We start from the raw sequence: 13023 nt of genomic DNA, 5'->3' as shown, positions 1-13023 counted from the left end.
GCTGTGGGCAATGTAGTTTGAGGGACGTGGCCACCCAAGCCATCGCCAGCCTCAGACACCAGATGTGCAGCTTCCACGTCATATTTGCCCTGCTGGGTCTCAGTCTTCATCGGATATGATCTTGCCTTATAATGCCCCCTTCCCTTTCTTCCTTCCTCCTTTTTGGAATGAGCATGTTTACTCTGCAATTGCATGTTGGAAATAGGTAAGGTTTTTATTTTCTTTTTTAATTTTACAGTGTCTCAAGAGATTGTCTTAAGTCTCCGAAAAGACTTTGGATTCGTGAACAGTGTTGGAACTATGAGACTGTGGACACATTTAAAGTTGCATTTTACATTACAGAATAACCATGAAGCTGTGAGGGACCGGGGTTGGATGTAATTGTGCTTGAACATTTGGTCCCCAGATACTGGCTATGTTTTGGGAGGCTATGGATCGTCAGGGGGTGGAGCTTAGCTGGAGGAGATGTGTAATGGGTGTGTTTCTTTTTTTAAAATTTTTATTTATTTATTTATTTGAGAGAGAAAGACAGGTAGGGAGAGAGAGAGAATGGGCGCGCCAGGGCTTCCATCCTCTGCAAACAAACTCCAGACACCTGCGCCCCCTTGTGCATCTGGCTAACGTGGGACCTGGGGAACCGAGCCTCGAACTGGGGTCCTTAGGCTTCACAGGCAAGCGCTTAACTGCTAAGCCATCTCTCCAGCCCATGGGTGTGTTTCTTGAGGTGTATAGCTCAGCCCTGCTTCCTCTTAGCTGAGATGTGAGTAAGAAGCTGTCACAAGCTCTTACCGCCACAGGAACGCCTACTGCCATGTTGGACGATCTCCCCTCAAACCACGAGCCAAACTAACTCTCTCCTCCCTTCAGTTGCTTCCTGTCAGATATTTGTCTGCAGCAAATGGGAGAGTAACAGCAGCCCAGGCTTGGAGACAATCACAATAAATTCAAGTCTAAAACATTTGAAAATTTGGAAGAAATGGATACTTTTCTAAAAGCAAATATAAGCTCTCAAAACTGCTCCCTGGAAAAATGGAAATTGGAAGACTCTTATATAATAATTAAAGGAATTGGATCCATAGCAAAATATTTTCCACAGAGAAAAATCTCAGGCTTTACACATCTAACCAAATAATTATGGAAGAAATAATGGTGATCTCACACAAGCTGTTCTGGAAAATAGAAAGAGAACATGGAGTTCATATGAAAGAGCCCGGAATGGCTTCAAGTCATTGACGAGCACACAATAAGCCTGGCACTGACATGAGACAGAGTGACTCTGGCACCAGCGTACGGGCAAAGTTTCCATCAATGCGCAGTCGCCAAACCCAGCAAGACCTGATCAGGTGTATCGGAAATGTCGGGTTGGTTTAACATCAGAAAACCCTGCAGCTCACAGCCTTCATGTGTCCTGTAAAGGAAAAATAGATGATCACTTCCACTGATACAGAAAAGAATGCAAAAATCAGCACCATTTCAGCTTTTAAAAAAAATACTGCTGGGCACCGCAGGAGTCCAGGAGCAATTTCTTAAGGCACTGACAGATAGCTGCCTATGAGAAGATGACAGGAAGCATTTTCCACATCTCCGTCCTGAGACACTGAAAGCTCTCCTTTCCTGTCAGGAGAAAGCCTGTGACACCAGCATCACTTCTGTTGTTCCGCAGCAAATATGAAATCCCAGCTGACAGAGACAAAGATGGGAGGATTGAGAAGGAAGAAATCGAAATGTCACATTTCCCCGATGCTCTGATCGCATAGGTGGGCATCCAAAACCACCGAATGTAAGTGAAGCCAGTGGGTTAGCCTAAGAAAGCCACATGCCTCGTGCATGAGAGCGGACAAGAAGGTCCTGCGCACTCAGGGGGGGCTGCCTGCCAGCACCTCACTAGTGGCCCTGCATTCTCCACACAGGGAAGACGCAGCTGCCCATGGGCACTTTTGTCCCAGAGGTGATCCACGTCACCCTGTGACACCTTTCACTGGTTAGAAGGGTCCAGGACCTGACCACCAGTCCAGTGACTGAGTTCTGGGTCAAGTGACAGACTGTCTCAGTAAATGAGATGGAGATGGATTCGGGGATAGGAGACACTGGACTTCCATCTCTGGTCTACACACACACACATACCATGCTCATACATGTGCACACACTTGTACCTACAACATGTGCACCATACAGAGAGAGAGAGAGAGGAGACAATTGGAACAGTTTCTAAATTTCTGCAGGGTAGACATTGAAAGCCACTACTCCAGGATGGGAATCGCCTCTTCTTGAGCCTCCTTGGGGTATGGCCTGTCCTTGTCATTCCATCCTGCTCAGATAAGCATGGCAGAACACCTGACCTCGTGGTCTGGAAACTCAGCCACCAGTGGCCCCTGGGGAAATGGAAACCCAGGGTTTGTTTTAGGTCAACAGTCAAAGCCTGCTTTGGTCCAAGCTCTGGATCCCTCTTGCAGGAAAACGTCTTGAAATGTGGTTTTTCATTTCTGTGTTTCCGGGAAGCTCCGTGGGCTCTAGGCTCACCCAGACTTTTGCTGAGCAGCATTTTCAGCTCCCCCGGCCCGCACGCTCTGCAGAGGCAGCTCCCTGGGGTCCCCTGGGTCTTTTCAGCCACTTTTGCTTTGTTTTCCCAAAATGAGCAGTGGGGTTCCCAGCCTTGCCGGGCAGGGCCTGTCCAGGATTTCTCCACGAGCTGTTCGCTCGCACGCTGGCCACCTCTTCCCTTAGCTCACGCACAGTGTTGAGCGCACTAGACAACCTAGGTGCCTTAGAAGTTGTTTTGGTTTGCTTTCTTGTTTTTCGAGTTAGGGTCTTACTCTGGCTCAGGCTGACCTAGAATTCACTATGTAGTGTCAGGGTGGCCTCGAACTCATAGCAATCCTCCTACCTCTGCTTCCTGAGTGCTGGGATTAAAGGCATGCACCACCACTCCCAGCCAAAGTATCTTTTTTCTTTTTAATTTTATTTATTTATTTGCAAGCAGAGAGAGATAGAGAGAAGAGAGAGAGAATGGGTGTGTCAGGGCCTCCATTCACTGCAAACAAACTCCAAACACATGTGCCCCTTGTGCATCTGGCTTATGTGGGTCCTGGGAAATCTAACCTGGTCCTTTGGCAAATGCCTTAACCACTAAGCCATCTCTCCAGCCCCAAAGTATCTTTTTGTTTGTGTTTTGAGACAGGTCTTCACTATGTATCTCAACAGCAATCCTCCTGCTTCATTCAGCCTCCCCAAGAGCCAAGCTAATGTGCATGGCCATCAAGCCCAACTTCTTTCTTTCCTCTGCCTCACAGATCAATAGGTTGTCAGCTCACAGAGGTGCCCATTTACCCAACTGTCTTATGGCTTAAAGCATGGGATGCCATCCCCCAGCCTCTAGAATTTTTTTCCTTGACACTTGTCACCAGCCACCAAGCTAATGCAACCTATTTTGGCTTAATGCAGAGCACCAACTCTTAGGACTGAGCAGGTTGTGCTGAGATCAAAATGAAGGCCAAGATGGGCGAGGGGCCACCACACCTGCAGGTGTGGCTATTCAGGAGGAGACAAGAGGTGAGCTCAAGAGGCCCAGGCCAGCGTGGGTGGGGGAATGGAAGCTGGGCATGGTTGTGTACACCCTCAACCCCAGAACTCTGGAGGCCGAGGTAGGAGGATTGCTGTGATTGTTCAGGGCCAGCCTGGGCTACAGAGTCCATTCTAGGTCAGCCTGGGATAGAGTAACACCTTGTTTCAAAAAAAGTAACAACCTTCAAACCTGCAAAAAGTGGGGAGGAATGGGCATTTCTCCTGTATGCTAGATGATACCGTCAGGCCATGCTACAGGGAAAGCCTCCTCCACTAAGTGACTAAGGGATCCGACTGCTTTGGCCTCGTGTTCCCACAGTGAACCTCTCTGTGGCCCACGGTGCTCAAAGACACCCACAGCGGGGAAGAACTCTCGAAACTGCCTCACCCTGGAAGTGCACCGCACGTTGTCTTCTCAAAAGCCCCCCGATTACACCAGACTTCAAAAGCACTGTGATTGAATCAATATGCTGTTGGCCTAAGAGTCAGTTTGAGTACAGATATGTATTGAGTATAAATGATAATTTAAGGAAAAAAGTGCTGTTTCAATACTATAAGGAATTTTGACTTAATATATAATTAATTTTTTTCACTGAATCACAAATTTTAACAAATTACATGACCCAAACTGACTGTCCGTTTAGAAGAAAGTACAGTGAGGTGCCTTTTTGTCATCTTATGTGAATAATGGGGTTCACATTTGAAGGGTTGATGGACTTTCTTCATAAAAGATTGATGAACTTTGAGACATTCCACCCTACAGAAAACTACTGCAGCTCCTCTGACTCACTGTGAAAGATCCAACAAACCAGACATTGCTCTTATTCAGTTACTTGTCTACCCCACCTGACTGCACCCGATTCCTATCTATTTCCTCAGAAACCACCTCATAAGCTGAGCCCCTTCCCCTGCTGAGAGCTTCAGCCTCCATCCTGGGGCACGGTTGCAGCCCTCACTGTGCTCCCATAAACAGTCTCTCTGTCAAGATCAAGTCCAGTTTGTTTTCTTTCACTTTCCTTACCATATTAAAGGGTTAAATAAGCAATAAAGATGCAGTGAGGGATCCTAAAAGCTTATAATGAAAATGCTGAGCAAAGGAACTAAGGTCAGACAGCCTGAAGCTGTAGAAGAAATGATAAAACATCTGGTAATGTGTAAGTTAATTTTTGTCTGACAAAAGATGGTGCAAAGTCAGGGACTTGGCACAAGGAATCCTTCTGCAAGGCCTGTGCTTAGTGTGCCGAGAGAATGCACTGTCGACAGAAAAGGAACAAGCAAGCCAACGAAAAAGTACCAGGGACACACAGAGACGACTTCCAGCACAACACAAATAGCAATAAACAAGAGAAATAAAAGGCTACCAAACTCACCACGCTGGCCGGGGGGGGGGGGGGGGGGGGGAGGGGGGGAGGGGACATCAATATAATGAGGTCCCACTTTACACCCTCAGACTATGAGGATCAAGCCTACGAGTCCTTCATCGGTCACCATTTGTGAGATGAGCACTTTAGGCACTGCTGCTCAGAAAGGATTGTTGTGACCTTGGTGGAAGGCAAACTGAAGATATCTAGCAAAACCAGAAGTGCCTCAGTACCTGAAGAGAACGAAATTCCATGTTGGAATGGGAGTAGAATGATTTTGTGTGTGTGTGTGTGTGTGTGTGTGTGTGTGTGTGTGTGTGTGTGATCTGTCAACTGTGATAGACTCCAGAGTTTGCTAATAATAATTTTCTCTCCAGTAAAAGGGTGAATGTGGGGAGATGGCGCAGAGGTTCAAAGCACTTGGGACTCAAGCACAAGGACCTCTCTGGTTGGAGACAACCAGGTTCAATGCTCTAGAACCCACATACAAGGCTGGGTGTGGCATGCGTGGCTGTAGTCCCAGTCTGCAGGGGGCAAAGATGGGAGAATCCCTGGAGCTCGCTGACAGACTGTAGCGACAGGATGAGGGAGAGACCCAGTCTCTGGGAAAAGTTCAGGCAGGTAAGAGAAGCAAGAAGGACACTCAGCATTGTCCTCCAGCCTCCACACACACACGTGTGGGGAGCACACGCATGTGCTCACACCACACAGGACTCTACACACATATGTGCGACGTGATGAATGCACACATGTTTAGTATAATTTTAGTGGCATAAAGGAAAAATGGCCCAAAGTTTTCAAAAATATCATGTATATTGCTCTTCATTATGGTTTGTACAGTCTGTTGATTCTCACTGGGTGCTTTTCCTGACTTCTTGCTGTTGTTGTGTGGTGTGTGTGGGGGGGGATTGTGGGTGGTGTGCATGTGTGTGCATGTATGTACAGGTATGTGTGCACGTGGAGGCCAGAGGTGGATGTTAGGGGTCTTCCTCAATCATTCTTCAACTTAGTTTCTTGAGACATTATCTCACTGGACCCAGAGGTCACCCATTTGGCTAGACTAGCTTGCTGGTGGATCCCAGGGGTCCTCATGTCTTCACCTCCCCTTTGTTGGAGCTATAGATATGTAACAACACACCCTGCTTTTCCCCAAGTATATATTTTATTTATTTAGTTATTTATTTGAGAGAGAGAGAGAAAGCGAATGGGCACACCAGGACCTCCAGCCACTGCAAACGAACTGCAGATGTATGCGCCACCTTGTGCCTCTGGCTTACGTGGGTCCTGGATAATCGAACCAGGATCCTCCGGCTTTGCAAGCAAATCCCTTAATCACTAAGCCACCTCTTTTGCCCACACACCCTGCTTTTATGTGGGTGCTGGGAATCTAAGCTCAGGTCCTCATGCTCGCACGAGGAGCGCTTTTACCCGCTGAACATCTCCCCAGCTCTCCCGACTCTGGCCCTCTCCACGTAGCCAGCCTGTGATGAGAAGTGGAGACAGGGGTCCTGCAGGACCCCTCACTGGGAGAGTCCACTGTCATGGGTGCTAAGACGAAGGAAGACATTGGCAGTTGACTCACTTGCTGGCACGAGTGACCTCTTTCTACACAAAGTGAGGATTTTCAAGTCCTGGAAGAACGTCTCCTCGGCTCATCACCCGGTTCACAAGGCAATCAGCCCAGACACGCACTACCACGGCAGCGTCAGGAAGCTTTGCTCTATCACTGGACAATCCACACAGCAACCACTGCAGCCCTGCGGCGGGACGTCTGCAGGTCCCGCAAGGAGCTCATGTCCACCATAGCCTACCTGATGTCTTGAGTGCAGCTGGGGAGAGACACCAGATTCACATTAGTGTGTCGTGTCCTATAACCCCTGTCCATAACATCAAGGGCACCAATAATGGCAAATGAGCTACAGCGAAATATTCCAAGCACTTTTTGCTTTGCACATGCTCTCTGGAATGGGAGTTTCACATACAAATTTTTTGCTGATTCTGTTTAATAATCAGCTTACAGGGCTGGAGAGATGGCTTAGCGGTTAAGCGCTTGCCTGTGAAGCCTAAGGACCCCAGTTCGAGGTTCGGTTCCCCAGGTCCCACGTTAGCCAGATGCACAGGGGGGCGCATGCGTCTGGAGTTCGTTTGCAGAGGCTGGAAGCCCTGGCGCCCCCATTCTCTCTCTCTCCCTCTATCTGTCTTTCTCTCTGTGTCTGTCGCTCTCAAATTAAAAAATAATAATAATAATAATCAGCTTACAAAACCCCTGAGAAAATCATCATAGACTGTCACAGGCACCTGTGTTGGCCCCGGCCGCTGCTGGCAGTATGGAAAGACCATGCTTTATGGAGCCACAGAATTCCATGCAACTTCTTATTTTTTTCGAGGTAGGGTCTCGCTCTAGCCCAGGCTGACCTGGAATTCACTATGTAGTTTCAGAGTGGCCTTGAACTCACAGCGGTCCTCCTACTTCTGCCTCCCAAGTGCTTGGAATTAAAAGACTCCATGGAACTATTTAAAAGGATGGATCAGTGCTATGCAATGAGCTTAAAGGGATTTTCATGGAATTATCCAATAACAAAAGCAAAATGCGGACTGAAAAAACACACTATTGATCACATAATTGTAACCACAGCTGCCCCACCCCCAGCACCTCTGATGTGTATGTGAATGCTGATCCTGGTCACCTGAGGACTTGGAAGAAAAAATCAACTTGTTTGGGGGCATAGGGCAGGCTGTGGGCAAAAGCAAACAGAGAGCCAAGCAAGATAGGAAAACAAAATAAAAAAGATGGCCAAGAAACATGCTGTGCATCTGTTAATCCATGTGGGCATGTGTGGACGATCTCTGGGTGTGTTTGTTCGTGGCAGTAAAATCCATTTCTAAGCCAAGGCTTCTGATGGATGGACAGTGGCTTCCAGTGTCAAGGGCTGTGTAGCAAACCAGCCCAGTACTTAGCAGGGTAGGGGTGTGTGTGTGTGCGTATGTGTGTGTGCACATGTGTGTGTAGATGTGTGAGCCCTGTGCACATGTGCACAGAGGCCAGAGGAGGATGTGAGGTGTCCTCCTCTCCTTGTCTTCCACCTGAGACGGACTCTGTCACTGAACCCAGGGCTGCTGTGTTTTGGTGAGACTGACCAATGTGTGACAACAATCCTCCTGTCTCAGCGCTGGGCTTACAGGTGTGTGCTCACACCCAGACTTTTACATGGATGCTGGGGGCCAAACTCAGATCCTCTTGCTCAGCAAGTCATCTTACTCCCACCCCCTCTCCTCCAATCATCTCCCCAGCACCAACACTTAGTTTAAATTACTACTTGGATCCAAACGTGCCCTGGCACTCCTGTGTCGGATACTTAGTCGCCAGTGCTCTGGGGGGTTGCCAGCTCCCTGAAGGTGTTTAGATCCTGAGGCTGGCACCTCAGGGGTGGGTTCATGCCGCTGTAGGAAGAGAGGGTTGTGTGAGCAGCACTACCCTCCCGTGCTTCGCCTTCTAACACGTGAGGGCACAGCACAAAGGTCCTTCCAGCGGCTGCGCTGATCTTGTATGTCCCAGCCTCCAGAACTGTGGGCAAATTAATGACCACTGGTTTTGAGCTACCTTGTATCAAGCCATAACGCCAGCTCAAAACAGACAGACAGACTGACACAAACAGGCCCCCAAAACCTTGGCGACTAGCAAGGCCGAGTGTCTGTGGGGCAATCACACCCTCCACTTGCTCACCCAGAGTGCTTCCAGGGCATCTGTAGGTCAGGAGTGCTGGGAGAGGCGTGGACACAGCCTGCGTTCCCTGGGACCTTCGCTGCTGTAACCAGAATGCATACGAGAGCTCACGCTACCTGTCACTTGAAGTGCTGATGAGCAGAGATGGGAATTGCATCTTTAAATGGCACTTTATTCAGAAAACCGGCAGTCTGGGAAAGTGGGAACATCCTAGAGATGACACATGCCTCATCTCCCAGCAGATGGTGTGGGGAGGGAAGCAAAGCCATCCGTCACTCCAGCGTTCCTCCTGCTGCTCTGCCTGCGTGGTCCTCCTTGGCTTGGCAGCGTGTGTTGGTGCTGTGCTCCTCACCTCCTGAACTCTCTCTCTCTACCGTCTCTGTGCAGGGGTGGGTGGGGACAAGGGCTCGCATCCCCCAAGGCCGCCGAGTCCCCCATTCGTCCCCTCCTCACTTACCCTGTGTCTAAGAGAAGGGCTGTGGTAGTTTGAATGATATGTTCCCCATAGGCTCGTGAGTTTTGAACACATTGTCCTTAGACCCCCGCTGGTGGCAATTTGGGAACACTGTACAGCCTTGGGGAGGTGTCGTCTTGCTGGAGGAAGCATATCACTGGGCTGGGCCTGGGATTTCTCTAATCCAGCCCCTCGCCAGTGCTAGCTAGTTCACTCTTGCTGTTTCTCCCTGTGGGCGGGAAGCTGTGCTCCAGGCTCTCTGCTCCTGCCGTGCTTTTCCAGGCTCGATGAAACTCCCCCGGGAGCTGGGAGCTGTAAGCAGGAAGCAACCCCTTCCCTCCACATTGGCTGCCAGTTGGTTACCTTGTCCTGCAACCAGAAAGAAACTACAGAAAGGGTAACTGGGAACAAACCCATCACTGGCCGTGTGCTCACACTCGGTTCCTCACAGCGTAAACACAGCGACACCTTTCTACAATATGAAATAAAACGGTTAGAGCACGTGTAATGCAGTCACTTTAAGAGCTCCCTGCTGCCCAGCTGAGCTGAGCTGGAATTACCGCTTACTCTCTGCTCTCCGCGCCTTCCTGCCTCACCCCGACCCCACCCTTGCTGCAGCAGATCACCCCCCTCCCCGTTGCCAGGAAAACCCTAGTCCACTGGGGTTTGCGGCCTTGGGTCCTGTTTAGTGCCTCCATGGCCCTGAGCAGAGGCAGAGTCACGTGGAGTGAACATTTCCCTCCTCCCTGCAAGAAGCTCCCTTGGTCCTTCGGAAGTTCACACCTCTCTCTGGCTTCAGTGACTTGCCATCTTCTCTCCCAGCAAACCCACCCTCCTCCAATAAACCTTCCCCCTGAAAGAGAAATCCGGGCCAGCGCTCCTCTTGTTTGTTGCCACTACCCTTCTTTTGGCATCTTTACACAATTGTGCTCTCAGGATATAGAATGTAAAGGCTGGAGAGATTGCTCAGTGGTTAAGGCCCTTACCTGCAAAGCCTAATGACTGGAGTTCAATTCCCCAGTGCCCACGTAAAACCGGATGCACAAAGTGGCGCATGTGTCTGGAGTTCGTTTGTAGAGGCTAGAGGTGCTGGTGTGCCCATCCCCATTCTCTCTCTCTCTTACCTTGCAGATAAATAAATAATTAAATAATATTTTAAAAATAAAATTGAGGGGCTGGAGAGATGGCTTAGCGGTTAAACGCTTGCCTGTGAAGCCTAAGGACCCCGGTTCGAGGCTCGGTTCCCCAGGTCCCACGTTAGCCAGATGCACAAGGGGGCGCACGCGTCTGGAGTTCGTTTGCAGAGGCTGGAAGCCCTGGCGCGCCCATTCTCTCTCTCTCCCTCTATCTGTCTTTCTCTCTGTGTCTGTCGCTCTCAAATAAATATTTAAAAAAAAAATAAATAAATAAAATAAAATTGAGGTGGGCAGTGGGTTTGGACAAGCTGTGAGGCGGCAGTGGCGCGGGCGAAGACTCGGGCGGCAGCAGCGGGCCAGCCTGGTAGCTCACCATGCCAACGGTGGAGGAGCTTTACTGCAACTATGGCATCCTCGCTGATGCCACGCAGCAAGTGGGCCAGCATAAAGATGCTTATCAGGTGATACTGGATGGTGTGAAAGGTGGTACCAAGGAAAAACGATTAGCAGCTCAGTTTATTCCGAAATTCTTTAAACATTTTCCAGTATTGGCTGACTCTGTTATCAGCGCACAGTTAGACCTCTGTGGGGATGAAGATGTATCAATATGATGCCAGGCAATTAAATAACTGCCTCAGTTTGCCACTGGAGAAAATCTTCCCTGAGTAGCAGATATACTAACCCAACTTTTGCAGACAGATGACTCTGCAAAATTTAACTTACCGAACAACGCCCTATTAAGTATATTTAAGATGGATGCAAAAGGAACTTTAGGTGGCTTATTTAGTCAAATACTTCAAGGAGAGGACATTGTTAGAGAACGTGCAATTAAATTCCTTTCTACAAAACTTAAGACTTTACCAGATGAAGTCTTAAGAGAAGAAGTAGAAGAACTTATTCTAACTGAATCCAAAAAGGACCTAGAGGATGTGACTGGTGAAGAATTTGTTCTGTTTAAGATACTGTCTGGGTTCAAAAGCTCACAAACAGTGAGTGGAAAACAGCAGCTGCTAGAGCTCGTGGTGGACCAGGCTGACCTAGACCAGACCTTCAACCCCCCGGATGCTGACTGTGCTGACAGACTCTTACAGTGCACACGGCAGGCTGTGCCCCTTCTCTCTAAAAATGTCCATTCCGGGCTGGAGAGATGGCTTAGCGGTTAAGCGCTTGCCTGTGAAGCCTAAGGACCCCGGTTCGAGGCTCGGTTCCCCAGGTCCCACGTTAGCCAGATGCACAAGGGGGCGCACGCGTCTGGAGTTCGTTTGCAGAGGCTGGAAGCCCTGGCGCGCCCATTCTCTCTCTCTCCCTCTATCTGTCTTTCTCTCTGTGTCTGTCGCTCTCAAATAAATAAAAAAAAAAAATTAAAAATGTCCATTCCACAAGATTTGTGACTTCGTTCTGTGAGCAAGTTCTCCCTAATCTCAGTGCCTTGACTGCCCCAGTGGAGGGTCTTGATGTACAGTTGGAGGTACTAAAATTATTGGCAGAGATGAGTTCATTTTGTGGAGACATGGAGCAACTAGAAACAAATTTAAGAAAACTATTGGATAAATTGCTGGAGTGCATGCCTCTCCCTCCAGAAGAAGCCGAAGATGGAGAGCATGCTGGCAACGAGGAACCTGAGCTGCAGTTCAGTTACGTGGAATGCTTACTGCACAGTTTTCACCAGTTGGGCCAAAAACTCCCAGATTTCTTAACAGCCAAGCTGAACTCAGAAAAGCTCAAAGATTTCAAAATCAGGCTTCAGTATTTTGCACGGGGCCTTCAGGTTTATATCAGACAACTTCGTTTGGCTCTTCAGGGTAAAACAGGGGAAGTCTTAAAAACAGAGGAGAATAAAATCAAAGCTGTTGCATTGAAAATGACAAGCAATATCCATGTTTTAATCAAGGATCTCTTCCACATTCCTCCTTCTTATCAGAGCACAGTAACACTGTCCTGAAAACGTGTCCAAAAGGTTGAGATTGGGCAAAAGAGGGCCAGTGAAGATACAGCTTCATGAGCTGGAGAGATGACTTAGCGGTTAAGCGCTTGCCTCTGAAGCCTCAGGACCTCGGTTCAAGGTTCAATTCCCCAGGACCCACGTTAGCCAGATGCACAAGGGGGCGCAAGCATCTGGAGTTCGTCTGCAGTGGCTGGAGGCCCTGGCGTGCCCATTCTCTCTCTCTCTATCTGCCTCTTTCTCTCTGTCTGTCGCTCTCAAATAAATAAATAAACAAAAAACATTTTTTAAAAAAGATACAGCTTCATGTTCACCACCCAAGAAACCTCCCGCAGGACCAAAGCGGGATGCCAGGAAGACATATAACCTCCTAGTGGGAAGCACAGCCGCAACCTGGGCAACTTTAGCCATGAGAGAGAGGAGCCTTCAGGGCAAGCAGAGGTGGTCGAGGTTGGGGAACACGAGGCCACCGTAGTCGAGGAAGACTCTACTAAGTCATCACATGGTCTTCAGCATTGTCATGTGCATAATATACTTAAATTCTACTACTCACTGGATTGCCGGGGATGTCCCTTAAAAAGGACTGCTGCATTCAGCTGAGAACTAAATGTTCTTCATACCTTTATATGTATGATCTACTTTTGTAACAGACCATGGTTGTGTCCAAGGTAAAACCACAATATTTTTGGATGCTTCGTCTGCAACCTTGACTTCCTTTTGCAATAGCCTCATTATTCAGGCTTTATCTTGTGAATCTTTTAAACATCTTGATAATTTGTTATTGAAAGCTGTTTAAATCTAAAAATGTTATGAAGTTCAGTTTACTTATGTTATCTTGTAAAGAC

The 13023-nt window shown here is 48.5% G+C and overlaps 1 pseudogene; it reads left to right on the top strand.

The window, feature by feature from the left end:
• The first annotated feature begins 10610 nt into the window (after positions 1 to 10610).
• LOC101593448 lies at positions 10611 to 12672 on the top strand (annotated as a pseudogene).
• Positions 12673 to 13023: the final 351 nt, after the last annotated feature.

This window comes from Jaculus jaculus, chromosome 6 (assembly GCF_020740685.1).
Source record: "Jaculus jaculus isolate mJacJac1 chromosome 6, mJacJac1.mat.Y.cur, whole genome shotgun sequence".
Lineage (NCBI taxonomy): Eukaryota > Metazoa > Chordata > Mammalia > Rodentia > Dipodidae > Jaculus > Jaculus jaculus.
The sequence above is the reverse complement of the archived record's forward strand: the minus strand, read 5'-3'. Positions and strand labels throughout refer to the sequence as shown.